This window comes from Triturus cristatus, chromosome 6 (assembly GCF_964204655.1).
Source record: "Triturus cristatus chromosome 6, aTriCri1.1, whole genome shotgun sequence".
Classification (NCBI taxonomy): Eukaryota; Metazoa; Chordata; class Amphibia; order Caudata; family Salamandridae; genus Triturus; species Triturus cristatus.
This window is the reverse complement of record NC_140589.1, coordinates 1,499,576,352-1,499,602,018: the sequence shown is the minus strand read 5'-3', so window position 1 is coordinate 1,499,602,018 and position 25,667 is coordinate 1,499,576,352.

Genomic DNA, 25,667 nt, shown 5'->3' with positions numbered 1-25,667 from the left:
TTCTCTCACAATGGTTCCCAAATGCACACAGACTCACAGTGTGATTCTAGACAAGCAACACTATCCCTAGCAGCTTACCAAAACTCATTCACTACTGTGGAAGGGGTAAGGGGACTGCACACAATCTACATATTTCAGTACTGCACTTTAGTGTCAAAGCATGAATTCTTTTATCAATGCATAACCAAAGACTGGCTTCTAATGCTACTAAAATTTGACAACATGACAGGTTTTAAAACAGTTATCTGTCGCCAAATACACAATGTTACCAAATGCTTCTCTCACAGTGGTTCCCAAATGCACTCCGACTCAGTGTGATTCTAGACAACAACCACTATACCTAGGAGTTTACCAAAAATAATTCACTACTGTGGAAGTGGTAAGGGAACTGCACACAATCTACATATCTCAGGACTGCACTTTTGTGTCAAAGCCTGACTCATTTAATCAAAGCATAAGCAAAAACTGCCTTCTAATGCTACTAAAAGTTGACAACAAGACAGGTTTTAAAACAGTTATCTGTCAGCAAATACACAATGTTACCACATACTTCTCTCAAAGTGGTTCCCAAATGCACACAGACTCACAGTGTGATTCTAGACAAGCAACACTATCCCTAGCAGCTTACCAAAACTCATTCACTACTGTGCAAGGGGTAAGGAGACTACACACAATCTACATATTAAAGTACTGCACATTACTTTCAAAGCATGATCAATGCATAAGCAAAGACTGGCTCCTAATGCTACTTAAACTTGACAACATGACAGGTTTTAAAACAGTTATCTGTCAGCAAATACACGATGTTGCCAAATGCTTCTCTGACAGTGGTTCCCAAATGCACACATACTCACTGTGTGATTCTAGACAAACAACACTATCCCTTGCACTATACCAAAACACATTTCTTCATCTAGAAGGAGTTCTACATTTCAATATAGAAACATAACTCATTTCACAAATTCATAAACAATGACTGCTTTCTAATTCTACCAAAATATAAAAACAGCACAGTTATCTGTCTGCAAACACATGTAAAACACAAATGCTTATCACAGAATGGTTTCTACATGTGCACACGCTGGCAATAAGATTGTAGAGAAAAAAAGTACTCCGTACACTTTAGCAGGAGAAATACATTAGTCTGATTAAAATCAAAATAGTCTACATACACCCCCTCACAATTAAATAACTCACCTTTCAAGTTGTTTTGTAGACTAAGAAGTATATCAGTCACACACCAGATTTTCTTTTACAGAATCTCTGCACTGTGCACCTCTCAGCAAGAAACAAAGAATGGAAAAGTTTCCCTTACATTTTCCACACATATACATGTACACATCAAATCACAATCCTTCACACATAAACTCAAAAGCAAGCACACATTTCTATTGGTTAAACATTTCAACCCTTTCCAACTGAAATACATTTCAACCCTTCCCCCAATCTGCCTTCTGCCTGTTACCATAGAAACAGGTCATGGAACACTGCACTGAGCACACAGGTCACAAGTTCAGCACACAATGTTACTAAACAAGACAGCAAGTGTGCTTGACTTTTCAACATATCAGCTTATCATATATAATGTTCCTTACAATCTGTTTTTGTTAACCAATAAGAATCATACCTTTAAAAAACAGAAATATACACCCTACCTTTCAGTGTAGAATGTAGTCATACAAACAATGATTTCTTGTCTTTTTTCAAATTTTTTTCCCGTGGATCCGCGCAACCAACGCGAGAGAATCCAAGCACCCAACGCGATAGGTTGCGCGCACCGTGCGCGCATTTTGCTGTTTTTTTTTTTTAAAGGGGGCCCCAGGGGGTCCTTTTGAGACCCCCTAAGCAGGTCTAGAGCGTGAGAGTATTTCCACTCTACCCCCTTTATATATTTTACACACTTATTCCCGCCAACAGTTCCTGGTTTCAAATGTAGAAAGACACTCAACAGCCAATTAGCATTCAGCGTGCGATCGGGAGGGTGCGCGCTCGGTTCGGGGAGGATGCGCTTACGGTGCGGGTAGGGTCCGCGGATCCTCCCCGGCCATAGATATATATGTACTTTTAACTCTAATTTTCTCAGGAACTACTGAACGGGTTTACACCATTTAAGCAAAAGGCACAAGTCTGAACTGAGGACTACCTCTTTGCCAAATTTGGTGTCATTCCGTTCAGCAGTTCGGGCTGTAGCTGCGACAACAGATCCTATGGGAAATTGCATGGAGAAAACGCGTTTTGGGACCCTCCTTTTTTCTCAGCCCCCGCTTGACGAATCACCACTAAACTTTCAGGGTAGGAGCAGAGCAGAGCTGGCCAAAAGTTTGGAAAATTTCGCGAAGATTCGTCAATCGCCGCCAGGCTTATTGGGAATAGAATGTTGCAGATTTCCTATGGAAAATAGGTCCTAACTATAACTACCCACTGGCGACCGCCAGTAGGTAATATATATATATATATATATATATATATATATATATATATATATATATATATATATATATATATATATATATATATATATATATATATATATATATATATATATATGTATATATACACATATCCAATATAGGTGTATTTCTGTTGCGAAATAAACATCCAGCACTCCGCAATAAGAATGAGCACTCGGTCTTTATTTTCAATAAACGAGGTGTAACATCAACGGGTTTCAGCAGACTCGCGCTGCCTTGTACACATATATATATATTATCTCTACTGGCGGTCGCCAGTAGATAGTTATAGTTAGGACCGTGTTTCCATAGGAAATCTCAAAATTCTATTTTGAATAACTTTGGCACCGGTTGACGAATCTTCACGAAATTTTCAAAACTAATGGGGCGCTCCACTCAGCTCCTACCCTGAAAGTCTCGGGGGGATTTGTCAAGCGGGGGCCGAGAAAAAAGGGGGTCCCAAAACGCATTTTCCCCATGCATTTTCCCATAGGACCTTTAGTCGAAGGTACAGCCCGAACGGCTGAACAGAATTACTTGAAATTTGGCAGAGAGGTAGTCCTCAGGTCAGGGATGTGCCTTTTGCGTATATGGAGTCAATCTGGTCAGTAGTTCCTGAGAAAATTGCAGTTAAAAGCACATACATATCTATAGCCGCGCACCATGCGCGCACCGTGCACGCACCTTAACGTGCGCGAGCGTAATTCTGATTGGTTGTTACATGTCAGTCAACGTTCGAATCAGTCGAAATCAGGAAGTGTCGGCCGCCATTTTGTTTGTTTTCAGTGCGAGAGTGGAAAAGGAAGGTGGCGAACGTGAAAAGGGGGCAGGGTAGAGAGTTCCTGACCCACTAGCCTTTGTCAGGGGGTCCCTGAAGGACCCCGAAGGCAGAAAAAAACATTTACATTTTTTTTTTTTTTAAATCGCGGGTGTGCGCGCACCGTGCACGCACGATGAAAAACCATAAAAATATTAGTACGTAGTTTATTGTAAAATAAATATATATAAAAAATTAAAATACATACATAACTTAGCATTTAAAAAACCGTACAAATTCACTGAAAAAACCATAGGTTTCACACACGTTATAGTTAGGAATTAGCATTTAAAAAACCTTGCAAATTCACTTAAAAAACCATAGGTTTCACACATGTTATAGTTAGGTGGATATTTTACTCGTAAAAAAACAATGAAATTCCCCCGTTATAGTTAGTTCAGATAACTATAACTCGCGCGACCGCCACTCTATCACAAGGATGATGTCATCAGTGATGTCAAGAGTGATGCCACTGACCATGTCATGAGTGATGTAATATGTGACGTCATGAGCAGAGGATTGCGGGCGCGCGAGTTATAGTTATCTGAACTAACTATAACGGGGGAATTTCATTGGTTTTTTACGAAATATCCACCTAACTATAACATATGTGAAACCTATATATATATAACCAATCCTGACCGTCTTCAAACAAACAGTCGCCAACTCCTTGAGAGTAAAACTAGAAGATACATTTATTGACAAAAAAAGAAGGCCACAACGCGTTTAGACGTCCCTGAAACCTGTGTTTTTTTCAGTGAATTTCTAACCTTTTTTAACTAGCAGTCACATTTGCAGTGTGGTGGAGAAAAGGTTCTGAGCATCCCACCAGCTCTCAGGAATTCCGTTGCGTAGAATTTCCCGGAGTTATCAGGAGGGCTTTTTGGCCCCCGTGGTCCCTCTTGAGTAAAGTGGACTTCATCCCTCAACCAGTAGTGCATAAGGAGGCGCGTTTGCAGAGTGGTGGCCTGAGGGGGTGTGGCCTCGGAAGACCTCTTCGCAATCCCACTGTGTGGGACTTACTGGAGGTAACAGGAGGGGTAGGTGGCCCCCAATGATGTCCTTAGAGGCCAATTACCCTCCTATTACCGCCAGTAAGTCCCACACAGCAGGATTGCTGAGTTCTGGTAGCAGGCGACATCCCCTTTGTCCACCACTGTGCAAAAGTGCTTCCTGGCACGCTCTTGGTTGTCCCCTTTGCTGATAGGGGTCCTTAGGGGCCAACTAGCCTACCTGTTACCTCCAGTAAGACCCACACAGAGGGATTGCTAACAGGTGGTCTGAAGCCATGATCCCTTTCTCCACCACTCTGCAAATGCACCTCCTGGCGCACTGCTGCTTGAAGCATGAAGTCCACTTTAGCCCTGAGCCCTCAAGACACAAGGGAACCTCATCTCCCCTCCAGCAGTGTGCCAAGAGGCACGTTTGCAGAGTGTTGTAAAAAGGGGCATGGCCTTCGACCACCTCTCAGTAATCCCACTGTGTGGGATTGCAGAGCCCCAAGGCCCCCGCAATTCCTGCCAGCTCACTGCCTCCTGCGGGAGCCGGCATTGCTTTTAGACAGAGGGAGATGCTAACATGCAGCTCCCTCTGCCCAAAAGCAATTCTGCTCTGCTTCATGGAAGTGAGAGCATTTTCCATGCCCTCGCTCCCAGAAAGCGAAGCAGTGTTTGCTCTGACATGGCGGGAGCAGTGCCCTGGGGAGTGGTGGTCCACATGGCCATGGAGGGCTACTGGAGGGGGGCCCCGTGCCCCCTCCCATCTTCCTCATAGCCCCAGGTAGGGGGTGGTCCCCTGGTGTCCACAATGGACCCCCTTCATTTAATTAATATGTGCCCCCCTCTCTGAACCATTAAGAGCCCCGGGTCTCCTATCCCTGGGGCCAGCTCACATGCTGTGTCCCACCCCCTGGACCCAGCTATTAGGGAAACCTGTGTTTGCTCCTGCCTGGCAGGAGCATTTTCAAAACTCCAGCCATGCTGGAGAATCCACAAAGTCTGCTCCCAGCTGGCGGGTGCTTTGAAAATGCTCCTGGAGGCAGAATTTTGAAACAGATCAAAATATTGCTCCAGCACTGAGGGAGCATCATAAGTAGCTGCTCCCTCAATGCTGACTCCTACTCCATGCGTGAAACTGGTGGTGCCACAGGGGCCTTGTGGCTGCCCCCGCAAGCCTCAGTGAGTGTATGGTTGGTGCCCTGTGTGGGCACCAGGACCCCCACCTTTAAACAATGTGGGTGCTGGGGATGTGGTCCCCGGGGTCGATAACTGCTTAGGGAGGGGAGCCGCATGGCATCCCTCCCCTTTATTTTCAAGTAGTGTCCCTGGGGGATGGGTTCCCCAGGGCCTAATCAGGTTCGTGGAAGAGGACCATGTGGCCCCTTCCCCTTTAAAATAAATAAAACTCTGGGAGATGGGGTCCCCAGAGCCTAATGCGTCTTAGGGTGGGGTCACGTGGCTCCCCTCCCCTTCAAAAAAGGCTCAGGTGGAGGGAGTCCCCAGGGTTAGGGCCGGAGGCCAAACCCCGCTGTGCATGGCCAAAGGCTGTGTGAAGCGTGGGGTTAATTACAGGCCAGGCTTTTTGGCCAACCCCCCAACATGCATGGTGAAAGGCCGTTTGCATTGTGGGATTGGCTGCATTGCAGGGGGTTGGCCACAGGGGATGGCTGTAAGCCAAGCCCTGCAGCCAACCCCCGCCGAACATGGCCGAAGGCGATAGATTGGATTTATCTTAGATAGATAGATAGATATACTTTATTCGATAAAAAAATTTCATTATAAAAGTATGCAATTAATACAGTACAAAAAGGATAAAAACAAGAACCCGTCAATCCTTAAATACATACAACATCACATACTACACAAATTCTAATTTGATAAAATATACAATAAAAACAGATACCAGGAACCATGGGAACATCCTACCAGGAAACCCTCTAGCAATTAGGTGGAGTGGGGGAGGGACTTGGCCCTCCTCATGCGTGTCTGCCATGCACCACACAAGTATTTAGCTACTCCACACACCATAGCAGTAGAGGTCGTGTCGGAGCAAAGAACCCGCAGGGCCATTTTGTGACATCTGAGACCCAGCCCCTTGCATAATGGCTTTAACCATATCTTCCTGGCAACCCTATATGCTGGACAGGCAAAGAGAAAATGCACCACAGACCATTAGGGGCTGCACAACCAGGGCAAGCTTTCATTGGACCACCCAAGTTGTTCCACCCGGAGGTGAAGTCGTTCACCGGAAGAGTCCCGAGCCTAACTTTTAGGTAGAGTGATCTATCCAGGGGTTTCCCTATGAAGTCAAGGAAAGGTTCAAGTTTCCTTGTCCATTTGAACTCCAGGAACCGCTCAGTGAGAGGACCCCCTACACCTCTACATGTGGCCTCCTCCTGGACCCAGTCCCAATACAACTTCTTGATCACTAACTTGGGGGGCGGTGTTTGGCTCGTCCATGATTCACTCAATCCCAATTGCACAACCATCTGCCTCAGATTGCACAACCACTTGATCTTATTACCTGTATTAAGCAGAATAAGTTCATCTAGAGCTGCTGCATAGTTATGAAGCTCCCGGGTCCTTCCCAATCGAACCCAAAAAAGTAGTGGGCGCAGGCACACTAAGTCTTTAAGGGGGCGCCTACCCAAATCTAACCGTAGTGGGATTAGCGGGGTGGAAACTGGAAGGGCTACCAGATCTCTCATGAACTTGTTTTCAGATGTAACTAACTCCGATGTATTCTCAAACCCCCACAACTCGGATCCGTATAGGGCGGGCGGTAATACTTGGCCCTCATAAATTGCGAGAGTCGGTGCCACAGGTTTACTCGTCGACTCCCGCTGTTCTCTCAAGACCACCCCTGAGACTCTTTTATGGTTTAATAACATTTTGGCCAAGTGATCTTTCCAACTCATCCGGCTATTTACCCTAACACCCAAATAGTCAAAGGAATCTACCAACTCCAGGGGTGCACCATTAAGCGAGAGATTGTTCCTAAATCTCTTGGAGGGTGATAGGGCCATAAGCTTTGTTTTAGAGGTGTTGATGGTAAGACCTCTATCGGTACAAAACGCACTAAAACGGTGCAAGAGCTTTTTGGAGGCCTGCGGGGGTTTTAGAGATCAAAATGGTGCTGTCCGCGAAGAGTAGGGTAGGTGTTTTTTCAACCTGCCAGGGATGGCGCATCTGCCGATTCCTCTCTCAGGTGGTCCACCACTCCATTCACAAAGAGGGAGAACAGGGTCAGCGCCATAACACATCCCTGGCGGACTCCACTCCTCACGGGCACCCTCTCTGTCAGTTGTCCCTGGGTGCCCCATCTAATCCTCTCATAATTCCCCTTGTGGAGCTTCACAATAAAACCCAAAAGTGGCCCTGGGAAGCCCATCTTCTCTAAGATATCCCACAGCCTTGCACGGGGGACCAGGTCGAACGTCGTCTTGAGATCTATGAAAGCCAGGTAGAGGCTACCTTTATTGATGTCACAGACTTCCAATAGATCGCAAAGAAGCGGAAGACCTGGTCCATCGTGCCCACCTTTTGTCGAAACCCTGCTTGGAAATGAGAAAGGACATGCTCCTCTTCCATCCAGACACCCACCCTCGAGATAATGACCCTGCCAACCATCTTCTGGATCACGTCAATCAGACTGATCGGTCTGTAATTGGCAGGGTCATCTCTGGCACCCTTTTTATACACAGTTACCACCTCTGCTCCCTTCCACGAGTCTGGCACAGGGTGTCCCTTGGAAATCAAATTCATTATTAGGGCAATAAGTTTAGCCCAGGCAACAGGTTCTTCCAAAAGGAGGTCCCCTGGTATCCATCAGGGCCAGCAGCCTTCATCGGGGTCAGGTGTCTAATGGCCAGTGCTACCTCAGAGGCCAGAAATGGCTCCTCAAACACCAGTGGAGATAGGGCCCTACTATCTGGATCAGAAGGAGATGAACATGTCGCATCTATCCCGCCGTACAGTGCAGAGAAGTGGGAATACCATTGTTGATTTGTTATGTGGTTAGCTATTGGTGGCATGCTTCGCTGCCTAGCCTTGTTAATCAGTTCCCAGAACAGCGTTGCATTCTTCATGTTAGCTGCAGATTTGAGATCCTGCCAGTGTTGTTCCTCCCACTCTCGTTTGGCCAACACCATTACCCTCGCATAATCCTTCCTAGCCGCTCTAACTAGTGAGGGGTTCTTTTTAAGCAGGGCAACTGTTAGCTCTTTCCTTTTTACCTTACACTGGTCCGAGTACCAAGGGTTACTGGCTTCGGGCAGTTTATTATTCACTCTACCACTTTTACCCCGGATTAAAAAGTATTGTCCTACTTCCTCTATTACGTTTTTATAAGCCAAGACGAAGGACGGCCCCTGGGCACTACCTTTTCCCAGTTCAAGATCCACCAGCTCTACAGTCAGATCTGCTACGTGCGCCCTGATCCTCGCAAGATTACCATCCTGGGATTGAACCTTATCCCATTTCAGCCTACGATTACCATTATAAGGGACGACCTCGTTGGTTGACCTCAAAGGGACATTATTCACACATCCTTTTAGTTTACCCCACCTTAGCTTCGTACATAAGGGGTTGTGGTCGCTATCCTGCGATGGTACCACCTCCATATCTATTAGATCACACCACAATGTGACATCCAATAAGATATAATCAATTCTAGACGGGCCATTAAGCCTATTAAAGGTCATCGCTCCAGCACGGTCAGAGGGTGTCCTGCCATTTAGCGCTCTTAAGTTAAATTCCACAGTAAGGGCATTGATCTGTATTGCCTTTGCTGACCATTTTCTGATTGGGGCTAATGACAGGGCTGGAATGGACCGTCTAGAATCCTCCTCCTCTGTGCCCAAGTCATCCCCACTGAGGGGTTCGAATGTACAGTTAAAATCCCCTCCCATGATAATTTTAGAGGTTGGGGGGCAGTTGGCTAGTGCCTGTTCTAAGGTCACTAATGTACATGAGGTTGAATCCCCCAGGGTCCCTCTAGAATAGATATTAAATAAATCTATCCTACTGCCCTTGTTTTGCCCTGCGAATGAAAGGTGTTGGATATCCCTACTCGCTGATTCGTGGGTGGTAACATCCCAATTCAGTTCAATTTTAATCCAGACATGTAGACCTCCTGCTGGTCTGCCCTTCCCACAACTTAGTGCGGGCAAGAAAAAGGTTGCATAACCGGATTTGTGTACTGGGAGCAAACTCCAGGTTTCTTGGAACATGCATACATCGAACTTCTCGATAAACGCATTCCATTCTGGAAGAGCCATCTTTTTTTGCAACCCAGCCACATTCCAAGATACCAAATGGATAACCTTATAACCTGTGGCGGACAAGTCAGGGATAACCCCCTTATTCCCACCCTGCACACATGGGATAGGCTCGATGGTAACTTTTAATGGGCCTATTGATTTTGGGGATAAACTACTGTCACCATTTACCCCAAAGACAATAATTGTGTGGTGGTTGTGATCCCACTATTATCAGAACTATTGGCTACTATAGGAGCCACTTTCCCATTATTGGGGCTGATGGCCTCCATAAGAACCTCATAATCACTGCCCACTGGGCTAGCGGCGCATAATCGGCCCCACATGCCCAGCGTAGACTGTAATCTTCAGTCGCAATCATCCATACCAGTGAACACATCAAACCTGCTCACTGTCTCCAGGGGTGTAGAGGGTCTCAAATGATCCATTCTCCTGTTGGTATTTCTGTTAAATCTAGGAGGTACGATGGTCCACCCAAAGGGATCAACAGCGGGTGCTGTGTATTGTCCATGTGCCGGTTGCCTAGTGTTGTATGATATTAAGAGGTTTGTATGATTGGGAGCCTGTCCGCTTGCGTGGGTTAGGGGGAACACCAGGGATCTAGGATAAAAATATGTCAAGGCACGGGGGATGATGCAGTTGTTACCATTTCCCGTAGGCCAATTTAGTATATAGTCAACCGCGCGGGGATCTCTGAAATTAACTACAACTAAGTCTCCCTCGATATCTTTGCATCTGCCACCCAGCCAAGGGAGTCGCCTAACGTGCACTATCTCACCATTGATGTTCTTTATGATTGGTCTGTATATACTGAGCCAGTGCATGATTTTATTTTTCAACTGGGCGAACCCTTCCCTCTTGTTGTCTGCCAATGTGGGCACCCCCGTCAGAACAACCACAAAGGGCACAGCTTCTGGGGGTAGTCCTACTTGTGGCCCTTTATTCGCTAAAGCCCTGGTGTGTCTATTGCTTCCCCACTCTTCCCACGTGTTCCCTGTGGGTGCCTTTGCCCTTCCCCTCGAGACTTCACTAGCAGGATTACCAGCCGGTTTATTTACATGCTTATGGGGCAGTAACCTTTGTTGGTTAGAATCTGCCTGACTAGAAGGCTGTAATGTAGCTTTGGTAGATTGGGATGTGACTTTGGGGGCATTATTGATAGGTAGTGTGGCCATGGGAGTGAGTGGCACAGCCGCACTCACCTGAGCCTTGACCGAATCAACCTTGCTGCTTATAATGGACTCTATGTCCGCAAGTCTTTTCTCCACCCTCTTCAAACTCTCAATAATGGGCGGGATGAAAGACCTAATTAGATGTCCCATATTATCTTGTGAAGCAGTAGAGGGTGCTGCCTTCAGCAGCGATTCAACAAGGATAGGGGATAACACAGTGATGTTAGCGTCTGTTTCAAGGTGTGCAGATGATGGGGGGAGTGCCAAATTTGGCAAAATTGCTGGTACGGCCGCTGTCGCCGGAACAGTTCTAGCAACAGGCTTTGTGTGCTTACCAAAGTCGAAATTACTGATCTTGGGTTTAACCAGACCCCTCCCCCCCTCCTTTCGTCTTCTTTTACTTGGTGGTGGACCATGAATCTTAACCGTCACTGATTTCTTCGGCTTCTTCCTAGCCGGTTTGCCACGGATAGGGGTCTGGGTGGTCAGGTCGACAGCTGTACTGATAGGACTTGGAAGAGGAGTGTCACTTATGTCCTGGTCAATGGGAACACAAGGTATGGGAGTACAATCTCGCAGCAAAAGTGGGACACTCTCCTGAGAAACAAAGTCTTCTTTACCACTAGGGCTACCTCCATCATGGGAAAGGGCGTGGAGTGTGAGATCTATGGGAGCCCTGTATTTCAAACTTTCAACTGAGCGTCGACGCTCTGCCCTGCGCTCTGCCAGTATGTTTTCCCTGTCTTCGTCCGGGAGGACCCTTGTAAAGTATTTATCAAGAGAGCCATTTATCGACCCCACCGGCTTTTCAAGGATGACTTTGTCGGGACTCTGGGCCATGACAAACAATAATATCAAGGAATACAGATGAAAACAAAATGAAAATAAATGGGCCCTGCCCGGCCTCACTCGGCCTCTGAGGGCCTAAGAGGGCCTGCCCTTTGCCCGGGCTTAGCCCGGCGTCCCGCTCGCGTCCCGCTCGGCGGGGCTTACAACGTTTTTAAGCGCCTCCTGGCGCTGCAGAATGATGCGTGTAGCCGCAGGGGCAGCTGGGAGATGAAGTCTTCCGCCCTCACTCCACTCGGCAACCTCGCCAGCAAGGTGGTGGTTCCAGCGAGTCGGCGGGAGGTGGGCTAAGGGCTCCGGCGGCAAAGCAGCACTTGGGGAGAGCAGCGCTATCCCGTAAACCAGGTGGCAAACAGCAGTCCGTGGCAAGGCAAGAACCCCACTCAGCAGGGGCTTACAACGTTTTTAAGCGCCTCCTGGCGCTGCAGAATGATGCGTGTAGCCGCAGGGGCAGCTGGGAGATGAAGTCCTCCGCCCTCACTCCATTCGGCAACCTCGCCAGCAAGGTGGTGGTTCCAGCGAGTCGGCGGGAGGTGGGCTAAGGGCTCCGGCGGCAAAGAAGCACTTGGGGAGAGCAGCGCTATCCTGTAAACCAGGTGGCAAACAGCAGTCCGTGGCAAGGCAAGAACTATAACTCGTGCCCTCACCCAGCATTGCTAATTACCCCACATATGACATCACTCATTATATCTTCTTCTATGACATAATTGATAATATCATTGCAGTGAAAATATTGATGACAAAACTGTGCATGACAGGGGCGAGAGTTATCGTTACTTTAGTGCATGAGTTATAGTTACTTGAGATAACTATAACTGATGAATTTCAGTGGTTTTTAGAGTTTAAAAGGTTATGTTATATACACAAAAAACAAAGGCTAATGTGATGATATAGTTAAGTGAAAATTTAAGTAAAAAAAATACCATTTTAAACTAACAAAAACACCAAGATTTACCCCATTTATGGTTACTGAAGAGATTATAACTTGCCACGGTAATCTTGTGGCTATTTTGCACTACTCCAGCAATTTGTGTGGGGGCCAGGATGAGTAACATGACTATACCACAAGTCTATGGCAAGGCAATTTTTTACTTTGACACATGGGGCTAGGGACTCAGGGTACCGCTACCCTTCTCCCTGAAACCTTTGTTTTCTAAAATGGCATCCATAATCAATCAATCAGGGTTAGTAAAGTGCAGCTACTTACCCATGAGGGTCTCAAGCTGCCGGGAGGGGCTCCTTTGAGCGCTGGAGTCATCCGAAGAGCCAGGTCTTGAGGTCCTTCCTGAAATGAAGTAGTGTAGGCGAGGTCATTCCAGGCCTTGGCTGCGATATAGGAGAAGGACTTTTCTCCCGTTCTGGTTTTGTAAATCATAGAAAGATGGCCAGAGAGAGGTCAGCTGATCAGAAGTGTCTCTTGGGTGCGTGGAAGGAGAGGCGGTGTTCAGGTATGCTGGTCAGATGTTGTGGAGACCCTTGTATGCGTGAGTGAGGAGCTTGAAGGTTCTTCTTCTTTCGATGAGGAGCCAGTGGAGATGGTGGAGATGTTGGGTGATGTGGTTGTGACCAGGAATGTCTAGGATTAGTCTGGCTGTGGCATTCAGGGCGGTCTGGAGTTTGCGAAGTAATTTCTTGCTGATTCCAGAATAGAGAGCATTGCCGTAGTCCAGTTTGCAAATGATGCATGACCTTTTTCTTGACTTGGATGGGATTCATTTGAATGTTTTTTTGGAGTATGTGGAGGGTGTTGAAACAGGCAGATGCTACGGCGTTGATCTGGTGGTTCATAGTGAGCGATGAGTCTAGACTCTAGTATGATGCCAAGGTTTTGTGCGTGGTCCGTCGGGGTGGGGGGTTTCTGAGGGCGGGGTGCCACCATGTGCCATCCCAATGCGGAGTGGGTGGAGCCAAGGATGACGACTTTTGTTTTCTCACAGTTGAGTTTCATGCAGCTCTTTTTCATCCAGCTGGCCATGGCTTTCATCCCTACTTCAAAGTTCTAAATGGTGATGTTGGGTTCTTTGGTGAGGCAGAGGATGAGCGGGGTGTCGTCGGCGTAGGAGATGATGTTGAGCCCATGGTTTTCTGACGATGGTTGTGAAGTGTGCCATGTAGATGTTGAAGAGGGTGGGGCTGAGAGAGGATCCCTGGGGCACTCCACATCTGGTCTCTATTGGTTCAAAGAGGTAGGGCGGGAGTCTGACTTACTGGGTTCTGCCTGTGAGAAATGAGCATATCAGTCAAGGGCCTTTCTATGGATGCTGGCATCATGGAGTCTGGTGGCTAGTGTGTGGTGGGAGACAGTGTCGAAGGCAGCCAAGAGGTTCAGGAGAATGAGGACGCTGTTTGGCCCTGGTTGAGGAGGGACCGGATGTCGTCAGTGGCGACAAGTAGGGCGGTCTCGGATCTATGGTTGCCTTAGAATCTGGATTGGGAGATGTCTAGGACTTTGTTGGCTTTGATGAAGTTTGCTAGCTGGGTATTGACAGCCTTTTCAATGACCTTGGTTGCAAATAGAAGCAGGGAGATGGGCCTGAAGTTCTTGAGGTCCATCAGGACTGCGGAGGGTTTCTTCAGGAGGGGGTTGACTTTGTTGTGTTTTCAGTCATCAGGGAATGTTGTGGTTTCGAGGCAGAAATCGATCGTTCGGCGTAGTTTGGGTGCAATGGCTGTGGCAGCTCTGTGGAAGATGTGGGGTGGGCAGGGGTCTAAGGGTGTTCCAGAGTGGATGCTCTTCATGGTCTCTAAGGTGTCTTCTGTCATGAGTGGGGTCCAAGTGTGCAGGGACTGTTGGGTGGCAGTGCTGGGAAAGGGAGGTGGAGTGTTGCGGAGGTCTTGGTTTCCGAAGTCGTCATAGATCATCTTAATCATGAGGTGAAAAAAGGTGCTGAGTTTGTTGCAGAGGTCTTGGGAGGGTGGGAGGTCTGTTGTTTTGCTGCAGGGTTTGGCAAATTCCTTGATGATGGAGAAGTGTTATTTGGTATTGTGAGCATTAGTGAGGATTCTGTCTTAGAGGAATTCCTTCTTTGTGGATTTTATGAGTTGGTGGTGCCACTATGGTGGCTGCTTTGTAGGCAGTGCATGGTTCTGGGGTTTTGTTGCTCCTCCATGTCTTTTTTAGCCATCAGCAGGAGTGCTTGGATTCTTTGAGTACAGGGGTGAACCCGCTTGCTTTCTTGATGTGTCGTCCTGTGGCTTTCTTGAGGAGGCGAGTGTGTCGGCGCAGTTTGTGATCCAACAGTGGAGGTTTACTTGCCGCGGTCTTAACATCTGGCTTTGTCAGTGGGGAGGTGCTGGTGAGGGCAGAGGTGAGCTGGTCTTCGGTGACTTTGCTTCAGCTTCTACGGGAGAGGTGGTGGGTGTGCTGGTGTACAGTGGGTTTTTTGAAGGAGAAGTGGATGCAGTGGTGGTCTTTCCAGAGGAGTTACATGGTGTTGCTGTAGGAGACGTTGTTTCCTTCTGCCAAGATGGGGTCAAGTGTGTGTCCCACTGTGGGCATGGGGGCAGCGACAAGTTGATTCAATCATATGTTGGCGAGGTTCTCAGTAGGGTGGTGGTGTTGGGGTTGTTGTGGTTGTCCAGAAGGTAGTTTAGGTCTCCGAATAGGATACAGTCTAAGGAGGCTAGGGCATGGGGTGAGATGAGGTCAGCGATGGTGTCAGTGAAAGGAGCATGAGGGCGGGGAGGCCTGTAAATGAGGGTTCCGCAGAGAGTCGTTTTAAGGTTGGTCTGGATCTGGGAGTGTAGATGCTCCGGGTCATGGTGTCGTCCGGGCCGGTAGTTGTCATGCGAGGGTGCTTTTGTGGACAACAGCAATGCCTCCTCCTGGGTGGATGGGGTGGTCTTTCTGCAGGATCTTGCATCCGTCTGGAATGGTGGTTGCAATTTTGGGCACGGAGTTGGCGTTGGTCCAGGTTTCTGTGAGGAAACCGATGTCGGGCAGGTGGGTCTTGAGTGGGTCTCAGATTTCTATGGCATGCTTGTGTTTAGGGAGCGCACGTTGAGGAGGATGCAGTTGAGTGGCTTGTGGACTGTGAGGTCCAGAAGGCTGGGTACCCGCTGCTGGGGTCCGGAGGTGGGTGTGGTGCAGCAGCAGTGACAATAGGAGATCGGGCCTTGGGTGTTGCTCGGCGTTGAAAGCTGGCAGTTGTTGCTGCATCTGCGGTTGAGGGCGTGGAGGGTGCTAGAGTTGTAGCGGAGACAGGTCGGAGGACATAACATTCTCTTCATGTTGTTAGCTAATTACAGCCCTCAGTCTCACATGACCGGCCCCAGTCCAATAGGAGCAGCCAAGCAGGGTGCTTCTTTTGTTGTTTTATCCTCAGTACTCCCTATCTACTCCATCTGTAGAAGCACTTCACTAAATATCTATACATTTTGAAGCTTGAAAAGATTTTCACCAAATCACAAAAAGAATACTTTCTGTGTAAAGATCTAGCGATGCAGCGCGCGCAACGAAATTCATTTTATTGATTTAAATGTGTACTTACCTCCGTTCATCCATATTCCGGTGTTTACATTTCCCCGCCCCGCCTCACTGACCCACCAAACTCCCTCCACGAGCCACTACTGGTTTCGAGACCCACTAGAAAAGTTATCCAAATGACAGTTCCACTGTGTCAGAATGACTTTCAGCTTTGTCCCAGTCAAGGCGCCCAGCACCTCAGAAAAAAACAACTAAGTCCAGTTTTGTGTTGGAATTAAGCACATTTCAGTGAGAAATCTTGAAAGCTCCAGTGCTTACAGAGGATTTTTCTTCTAAAAAAATGACAAAGTCCTTTTCTGCATTGGGATTTAGAAGACACGTCAATGCTTTTCTTAAAATAAAAGAGAGAAAATCTCTTTCTGAAGTGGTACTTAGAAACATATTTGAACTTAATGATTTCCATACTTTTTCTGGAAAAATTCTCTTGTTGTATCTGACCAGGGCTTCAACAAGGTCAGTCTCAGATCACGCCTGGTTTCCAGATTATTACTTCTATAGACTATCATTGGCACTTTCTGCTTTTTGATGCAATTCCTACTAAAAACCTTAGTTCTGATTTTTGCTGTTCTGGCATCATTTTGTTTAAAAAATACAACCCTATTTTTCAAATTTGCTTTCAGATTTTTATTGTTTGGTGTTTTGAATTTATGACTATGTTTGTGTTTTTAGTTGAAGTTTTTTTGGCACTGCATAAATACCTTAGGAATTGCCCAAATACTATTGATGAATTGGTTGTGGTTCAGGTGAAGTATGGAAAATAGCCTTGTTTCTTCGAGATCTGCATACTATTGTTGGGGTATACACAGGGCCACTGGAATTATATGGCATGGGAGGGCCAAATTATGTGGCAGGTTTGAGTTACTTATCTGGCATGAAAGGGCAACGTATACAGCATAATGCGGCACATTTTGTGATACTATTACTTCATTATTTTGTCATTTATAAACTTGTTAACACTGTCTAGGCATTAGTTGCACCTCCTTAGTGTCATATTAACACCCAACTATAGCAATAAGCAGCATAAAGATGACCAGTCAACATTTATAAAGGGCCTTTCCTTGCACAGCAACACGTGTCACTGCGTTTTTAGTAACTTCTGAGACGTTTGTGTGAAAAACAATTTTTTATGTTAAAATCAGCAGGTTATTTGGCTGATGCTGGTTTATGTGGCAAATGCTGCAATTCTATAACTATGCAAAAATCGCCACACCCACACATGCGCATAATTGCAGAGGCCCTGGGTTTACAGTAGGCCTGGGAAAGGGTGAATGAGACAAGAGAGAGACACTGGAAATCATCATATGCCTGGTCACATAGCTAGGATTGATCTGCGGTACCAGCGAACTGATTTCGGCTGTCAGTCTCTGTATATCCACTCTCTTGTACAACGTGAAACTCTAACCCACGTCATTTATGTATTCACTATATTTGATAACAATATACCATGCAGCAGCACTTCTGTGCTAATATACTTCCATGGGGATTTGCAGTAGTGTATAACTTAGACGGTTGTTTTCTTATTGGGTACACAGTAGAATAGAGATCCATAATAATAGGACGGCTTTTGTGAATAAAACGAGAGCTAACAGAGTTAGCAATCCATGGATGATTTATTTAGAAATAATCCTATGCTGTTAGTATTTCCTATGGACAACCTCTTTAGAAATAATCCTATGCTGCATCCTCACAACAGCTTTAAAACCATCCCAGTTGTTAGCTATAGAAGCATCTAAAAATGATCAAAAGTAAAACACAATCCTCAAAAAGGAATCTAACAGCTTAAAGAAATTATTATTCGACTATAAGTAATTATTAACCCTCCATCTTGCGCTCTTTTATCCAAAATCGCATACATTAAATATAGCCAAGATTGCAGCACGATCAGATATAAAATTGATCTCCTTTCAGCACCTTGCAAACACAAAAAAAGAGGTCTACTAAAAGTTAGTTGTATTTAGATTTTCTGTCAAGGGCAGAGAGGCCATTAATGCCACCAGCCATATAACTATTGTCATTCTGCATTTGTTTAACATATATCTAGCTCCCAAAAGAAGGAACAGATTTAACTGGATTTCATAAATTCAATATAGAAAAAGCAAATATTATTTTTAGAATATCATCTATTATCCACCATATTCCAGAATCATCATGCTACTGTGTAATGCCCTCCAAATGTAATGACTTACGTATGACAACACCACCTCAAATAATTAGGACATTACAAAAAGGGCTGTGGGAGTTAGGTGAGGAAGTATGCTTAGGTGAGCTGGTCCTATTTTGTGCAATACACAACCCAGGACCAGTTTATCTAAACAGCAGCGTACAGCTCTACCAACCCTCCAGGCGCCTCCACTCAACAAAACTCTCAATAGAACACATACCACATGCCTTCTCCTACATTGCACCTAAAGCATGGAACGACCTCCCACACCACGTAAGGACCTCCTCTTTGGTTATGGATTTCCACAAAAGGCTCTTCGAATAAAGCCCCGGGGCTGGCCCTACTGGCTTAAGAACATTAGGATACCCTCTTTGGTGACATGATATAATATAACATAACATCTGATGAGAATAACCTTCCTTCATATAAGACACTCTGTAGCAAAAACTGACTGCCTCTGCATCAAAGTATCATAATATATTTTTTTTTATAACAATGTAAAATGTAAGACCTTTAGGGTGCCTATGTCAGAATAGGTGCTTTGGTGGGAAAACCTAAAAGCAGCAGGGAAAACCGTATGTGTGCAATTACAGGGAAACCCAGCTCTCAATATAGGGGCCGGATGTACGACCCTTTTTTGTGGCCACAAACAGGAGATCCTCCCATTTGCGGACGCAAAAAAGGATAATAGCATGTACAAATACTATTTTGCGAGTTACTGAAACGCAAAATAGCATTTGAGACTCTCGCTATTAGGAAGGGGCGTTCCTTCCAAAAAGCGAGTCCACATGCTATGTACTAATATTTTGCGGCCGCATTTGCTTCAAGTAGGTGGTAAACCACTCGCAAAAAGGAATGGGTCCCCCGGGACCGCTTCCCCTTCGTGAGTATGAGGGAAAATATTTTTTAAGAGTAGGCAGGGGTCCCAGAGACCACTGCCTGCTCTTAAAAAAATGAAACTGAAAAGTTTCATTTTTCTTTTTTAAATGCATCACATTTTCTTTTAAGGAAAACGGGCTGCATTTAAAAAAAACTGCTTTATTTTAAAAAGCAGTCAAAGACATGGTGGTCTACTGGCCCCAGCAGACCACCATCCCTGTGAATGCTAGCCATTCCTAAAGGGGTCGCAAATTGCACCTGCCTCATTAATATTAATGAGGCATGCAATTTGCGACCCCATTAGGAATCGCAAACATTGTCTCAGACACTGTTGTGCATTCCAATAAGCGAGTCACAAATTGCGAGTCGCAAATGTGATGCAATTTGCGGCTCAGTAATTAGTTGGTCGTACATCTGGCCCATAGTACTCACAACTGTAATGGAGAGACATAGGTACCTGGAAGCTAGAACAGTTTTTGGGCGGGATGTTTATATTTATTTCTCATAATACCAATTGGATTATGGGATTGCTCCAAAACAGAGCTTTATTAGATACCTTCAATTAAGATATTACTTTGCTGGATGTACCAAAGTAAGAAAGGAGACTATTTGATTTTGTATTTGACCGACATCCCATGATTTGCTGCATAACTCACAAGTAAAGTGCATTGCTTGAGATTATCACTCTCAATAATGCAAACGTAGATTGCATAGCAAGACGATCTGTGACTGGTGTTAACTGAGGAAGTGTAGTACAAACTGAATTTGAATATGCACCAAATCTCCATATAGTCCTATTCATGTTGTATGCAATACTTTTCACTGTATAGCTTATACCATACTCTAGCCTAATTACATATGATTTCTGCAAAGTATTGCAATCAATGTACAAGATATAAAGACACTGCACCACTTGAATGCAAGTTATGTGGCATTGTTATGTAATTAAATACCTTTGGGTGAAGGTCTTTTCTTATTTGGATCTATCCATGGATACGAAATTAGAGAGGCACCGTGAGTGGCCATCACAGGGGGTGGAAACGTGCGGATAAAATCCAGCAGAAAGAATTCCATTTTCTTTGGCTCACTTAAACTCTAATCACTTATCAACGGTTAAAAGAGAGACATAATATCACCAATGCCATGTTAGTAAAATAAAAAGAATATGATGGTCCACAGGGAAAATCAATAGCAATACCTTGGACTTATTTTTAAATATCACAAGATATAGGGAATGTGTCAGGAATCGGTTCCTCAAATTATAGACGGTGGAAAAGGATTAGTATTTACATTTGGGGATGGTGATCACATTTCTATGTATCTATGGGCAATGTCAAAAAGGAACACTGTAATATTTACATTTATCGTTGAGTTCTCGTTGTATTCAGTCCTGTGCTGTGTATACTCTCTTGGGCTCCAATTAAAAAAAGGCAAACAGAAAACATACAAAGACACAGCTTTACAGGACAGACTTAGGGGCATATCAACAACAACCGGCGATAATTATCGCTGAGCGCACTCAGCGCTCGGATAATTATCGCCGGCTAGCGCCGATTTTTATCGCTGAGATAGCGTGCTATTAGCAACGCTTATCTCATCAGCGATAAAAATTCTAGCGCTAACTGGCTAACGTGAGATTATCGCTGGGTTTCCAGCGATAATCTCACATTAGCTAGTTGATGGGGACTCACAAACTTAGCCATGATATCCACCTTCCATAGGATACCATGGCTAAGTCAGTCCTGAAGCAGGCGCAAGGAAAGTAGCGATAACAGGAGTTATCGCTACTTTTCCTGACGCTATGCTTCATAGCGTTAGGCTTGCTGATAGGAGAAATGTCGCTTAGCGACATTTCTCCTGTCATGCCAGGTCAGGAACGCCCACTTTGCATCTCATTAGAGATGCAAAGCTGGGCGTTAGGAATGCTAACGCTAAAGCAAGGTTTCAAGCGTTAGCGTGACCTTGCTGATTAGGCGATAAAATTATCGCCGCTTTTCGGCCGAAAACGGCCGCAAAAGCGGCGATAATTTTGTATCGCCTGCTTGTTGATATGCCCCTAAGATTTCCTTTTCAGGTTCTAGTTGCATGTTAAACGAGCATTGATACAATCAATATGTTTGCGTCTTTTATAGTATATACACACAGACTCACACAACATCTAAGTACACTTACATACATCAAATATGGAAACATACACATGGACCAACACATTAACGGGCACCAATGGTTACAACGTGAAACAAACATCCAGGCAAGCAGGAATATTTGACTAAAATACAGAATTTTTTAATATGTACATGTATCAAGCAATATAGACTGATTGATAATGTGTTGTATTGGGGGCTGGTCTATTTGCTAAGGGACCAGCATCTTTAGACAAGAATCTATTCATACATCAATATATATTGACCATAACACTATTCCATCAGATCTAAACATGGTTAAGTTATATGTTGCATTCTGCATCATGTTATTCAAAACACTATTAGTGATGTTTTCTTTCCATTTCCAACCCAAAACATGTGCCAAAATAATCTTAACAACTGAGTTTGTCTTTAGGTGTTTAAAAGACGCAAAGCTCATGCATGTTGTCTGTTGTACTGTCTTATTAAACCATATAATGTCTTTGGGAATCATACATGCTATAAACAGTGAATTAGTACCCTTAATTTACCAAAATGTTGTCCCGCACACACATTTTTCATTTATACTCTTGCCAAAATGGGTACCCTTGTTCTGAAAATGAATCAATTAACTGCATGGTGTGCGATTTGTAATCATGACCTTTTTCAATTTTGGATCAGACCAGTCAACAACATTGAAATAGGAAAAGCCTTCATTGGAAATCTTTTGGACTATTTATAGATGGGGTCATACAATGTCTCCGCTTTATTTAATTATATTATTTCTCTAGGGATATTTGGTCTATGCAAATAATGTTGTACATAATGATGAAAATAAAACTGATCCTGAAGAGTTTCTGCTTTTAAATATGGGTTCTCTTTGACCAATAAGGCATAGTAATCAGTTATCAATTGTTTAACAGCATTTAGGTCCCAAGAAGTTTGTTACACCTGTCAGTCTTAGGTTGGTCTTCCCCCAAACCTTTTGCTTCCCATTTTGATGAATCATTTTTGTTGGTCCTTGGACTCTGTGCACTTTACCACTGATAACCAGTGCTAAAGTGCTTGTGGTCCCTCTCCTAAACATGGTTTAATTGACTTATCCACAATTGGCATATTTAATCTACCTATAGGTCCCTAGAAGAGTGCACTACATGTGCCCAGGGCCTGTAAATTAAATGCTACTAGTGGGCCTGCAGCACTAAGTGTGCCACCCATTCAAATGGCCCTTTACATGTCTTAGGTCTGCCACTGCAGAAACAGAGTGTGCAGTTTACACTGCCATGTTGACCTGGCATTTAAAACCCCTTGCCAAGCTTTAAACTTCCCTTTTATTACATATAAGTCACCCCTAAAGTAGGCCGTAGGTAGCCCATAGGGCAGGGTGATTTGGAAACAAAAGGTAGGACATGTACTTTTAAGTTTTGCATGTCCTGTTAGTAAAAAACTCCCACATTTGTTTTTCACTACTGTGAGGCCTACCGGTCTCATAGGATAACTGTAGAGATTCCTTATTACATTTAATGAGCTGTAACTTCTGATTTAGAGGGAGTAGATCTGTAATGTTTAATACCTATGGACTTATAATGATTAATACTTGTTAATGGTAGAGCCAAATGTATCATTTAAAAAGTGACGCTTTTAGAAAGATTGCATTTTCCTACCCTATTGCCCTGTGTGCCTGCAGCCTGTCTCCAATACACGTCTGGGGTGGGGACAGCCGGACTGTGTGCATTCCCTCTAGACAGTCACACACAATGGTAGCTTAGATGTGACTTTATGGGCCTTGATGACTCATTCTGGCAGGATGGGAGGGAGGAGCTGGGTACAGCCTCACACTTACACCTGAATGGGCTGTGTGCTCACCACACTCAAAGGGCTGAATACCCCCCTTTAGTAAGTCTGGAGTCAAAGCAGCAAGGAAGGATCTCTTTGCACTTCACAGCCCTTCTTTGAAGTATCCCCCACTTAAAAGGCACCGCTGAGTATAAGAAATGGACTTCAGACCCTACCAACTCAGTATACTTCTGGACCTGAGGATACCCTACCAAGAAGAAGGACTGCTGTGCTGCTGAAGGGCTGCCACTCTGCTGGACTGCTGCCCCTGAAGAACTGCTTTCTTGTTGAGATGATCTGCTGCCTGCTGACCTATTGTCCTGGGTGAAAAGGACTAGACCAGCCTCTCTTTTCCCCAGTACTCAGAGTTACTCCAAGGGCTAGCTGGCTAGTCTCCTGATGCAAAGTCTCAGGGGCAAAAAAGACCTCCAACCACCCAGATCCTACACACGGACTAATGGAGTGGGCCTAAAGTGTTTAGCTTCAGCACCAACGGATCCTCTGCTGTGAGAACAGGATCATAGCATTACGACTGTTGAGGGAGCAGAGCCGGTGCATCACCTTCGGAACTGGCGCATCACTGCTGTTACATGGATAAACCTGATGCATTGCATATTGGAACCAGCAGATCACCCTCGGAACGGACACATCATCTACTACTGAAGCAGAGTTGATGCATTCCCTTCGGAATAATCTCTTTGTCCTTAGAACTCAACGCATCGCCTTTGCAGTGTGGGCCTCGTCCTCGTCGTCGACCCATCAAGGTACTTTTGCAGCGGTCCAAACCTGGTCCGTATATCTGACCCTCAATCCATCGTGGGTGGTCTGAACTTTTGATTTTGTCCAGGTCTAGTGCAACCAGATATCCCAAATAGACGCTTATTGTTTGTAAGCGCAATTTCCACATTTATTCTTTAAAAATTCATATCTCAAGTTCCACTCATTGCAATGTTGTCATTTTGTTAGGGTGTGTTGGCCGCTTGCCCTGACTAGGATTGTGGTTCCTGCTTGGACAGGGTGCATATCTCTGCCAACCAGAAACCCAATTTGTAACAAACTTCCAAAAGGGCTAACAATTATAAAGTCATCCAGGGATATTTTCTGTATGACCCATGATTTGATAAGGAACCCTTTCCAAAGGAACACCGTCCATCACAGGATACGCAGTGATGTTCAAAGCATGATAATTCAATTGTGCTCTATTTGAAGAATGTGGTTTCAATTTCAGGAGCACAGAAAATGACATTGTTTTGGCAGGAATAGAGTTCCTACGTACCAAAAGCGCAATTATAATCAACATCATAATTTACATTAAAATAGGTGGAAGTGGCAATTCAGATATGTGGCCATGGTGGAAAAGGGTATTTGTCATGGAACCAACAGCAAGAAAGAAGCCATCTGTTGCACTTACTGACAAGTTATGATTATTTCTCTTGATTGGAAATCTGAATCAGAGTCATTTTCATTTAACCTAACTTCGTGCAACTGTATAATTTTAAACAATGTGGATTCTGTTGGTGGCTTGTAATAAAGCTCTGTCCGCATTGGTTTCAACTTTAGATATTTCGGCATTGGGTTCACTTGTTGAAACTGGCAGTTGTATTGCACCACTTGATGTTGCTGGCACTTAGTGTAAAGCTAAAGACACAGCAGTCTCATCAATCCCTGGAAAGGAGTTGAAGATTTCAACATGGATGTACTCTTCTTGGGTGCACTTCCCCCAGAGTAGAGAGAGGATGTGTTGATTTGCTCCAGAGGCACCTTGGTGTCGATGGGGTCTGTTAAACAGTATTATCCACATAGTGCATTATGATGTGATCTATTGACATTTACCTGTTGTTCCTTGTCCCAGGAAGTCGTAGTAAAATTACTGTCAAAGTGCCACCTACCTCAAGAATTGGAACAGGTGGTTTGGGCAATGGTTCAAAGACTTGCTCATCAGGAATATATTGCTAAACTAGCTCTCCCACATTGATGAGCCACCACTTGTCAGTTTTAGCACCTTTAACTTTGTTGGCGGCAGAGTGAGATTTTTTCATGTCAGACAATCTAGTTATAGTTTCTTGAACAGTCTGTAACAAATTGAATCAGGAAACATCATCAGGCATTTCAGATTTAGATTTTGGCACCTTTCCAGGAAGATGAAGATCAATCACATACGTTGGTACCCCAAAAAGAGATTTGAATGGAGTGTGACCATTTAATACTCCTCTAAGAAAACTAATTTAATGCTCTCTGCACTCCATACAGACTGGTCAGCTATGTCAATCCTGTATCCAATACCCTTGCAGTCAAGGCTTTTTATGGCATACCATTAGCTCATTCTATTATGACATTAATTTCTGGGAGGAATGGGTAGCAATATAGCAATCGTACTTCCAGAGCAGACATGGCATTCATGAATGCCTTGGCAGCACTTGTGGTACTTTAAAATTTGGGACCTCTAAATCTGTTTGAGCACAAGTGCAGTAAATCTACATTGTAGCCTTGTAAACAAAAGGCTGAATCCAACACAATAATTGTGGGAATTATTGTATCGCTTTCTGAAGGGCAAGTATTAGGGCATGTCTTTCTGCTAGCTGTGCAATGAATACACCAAGAGCTTTAACGTGTGTGCTTA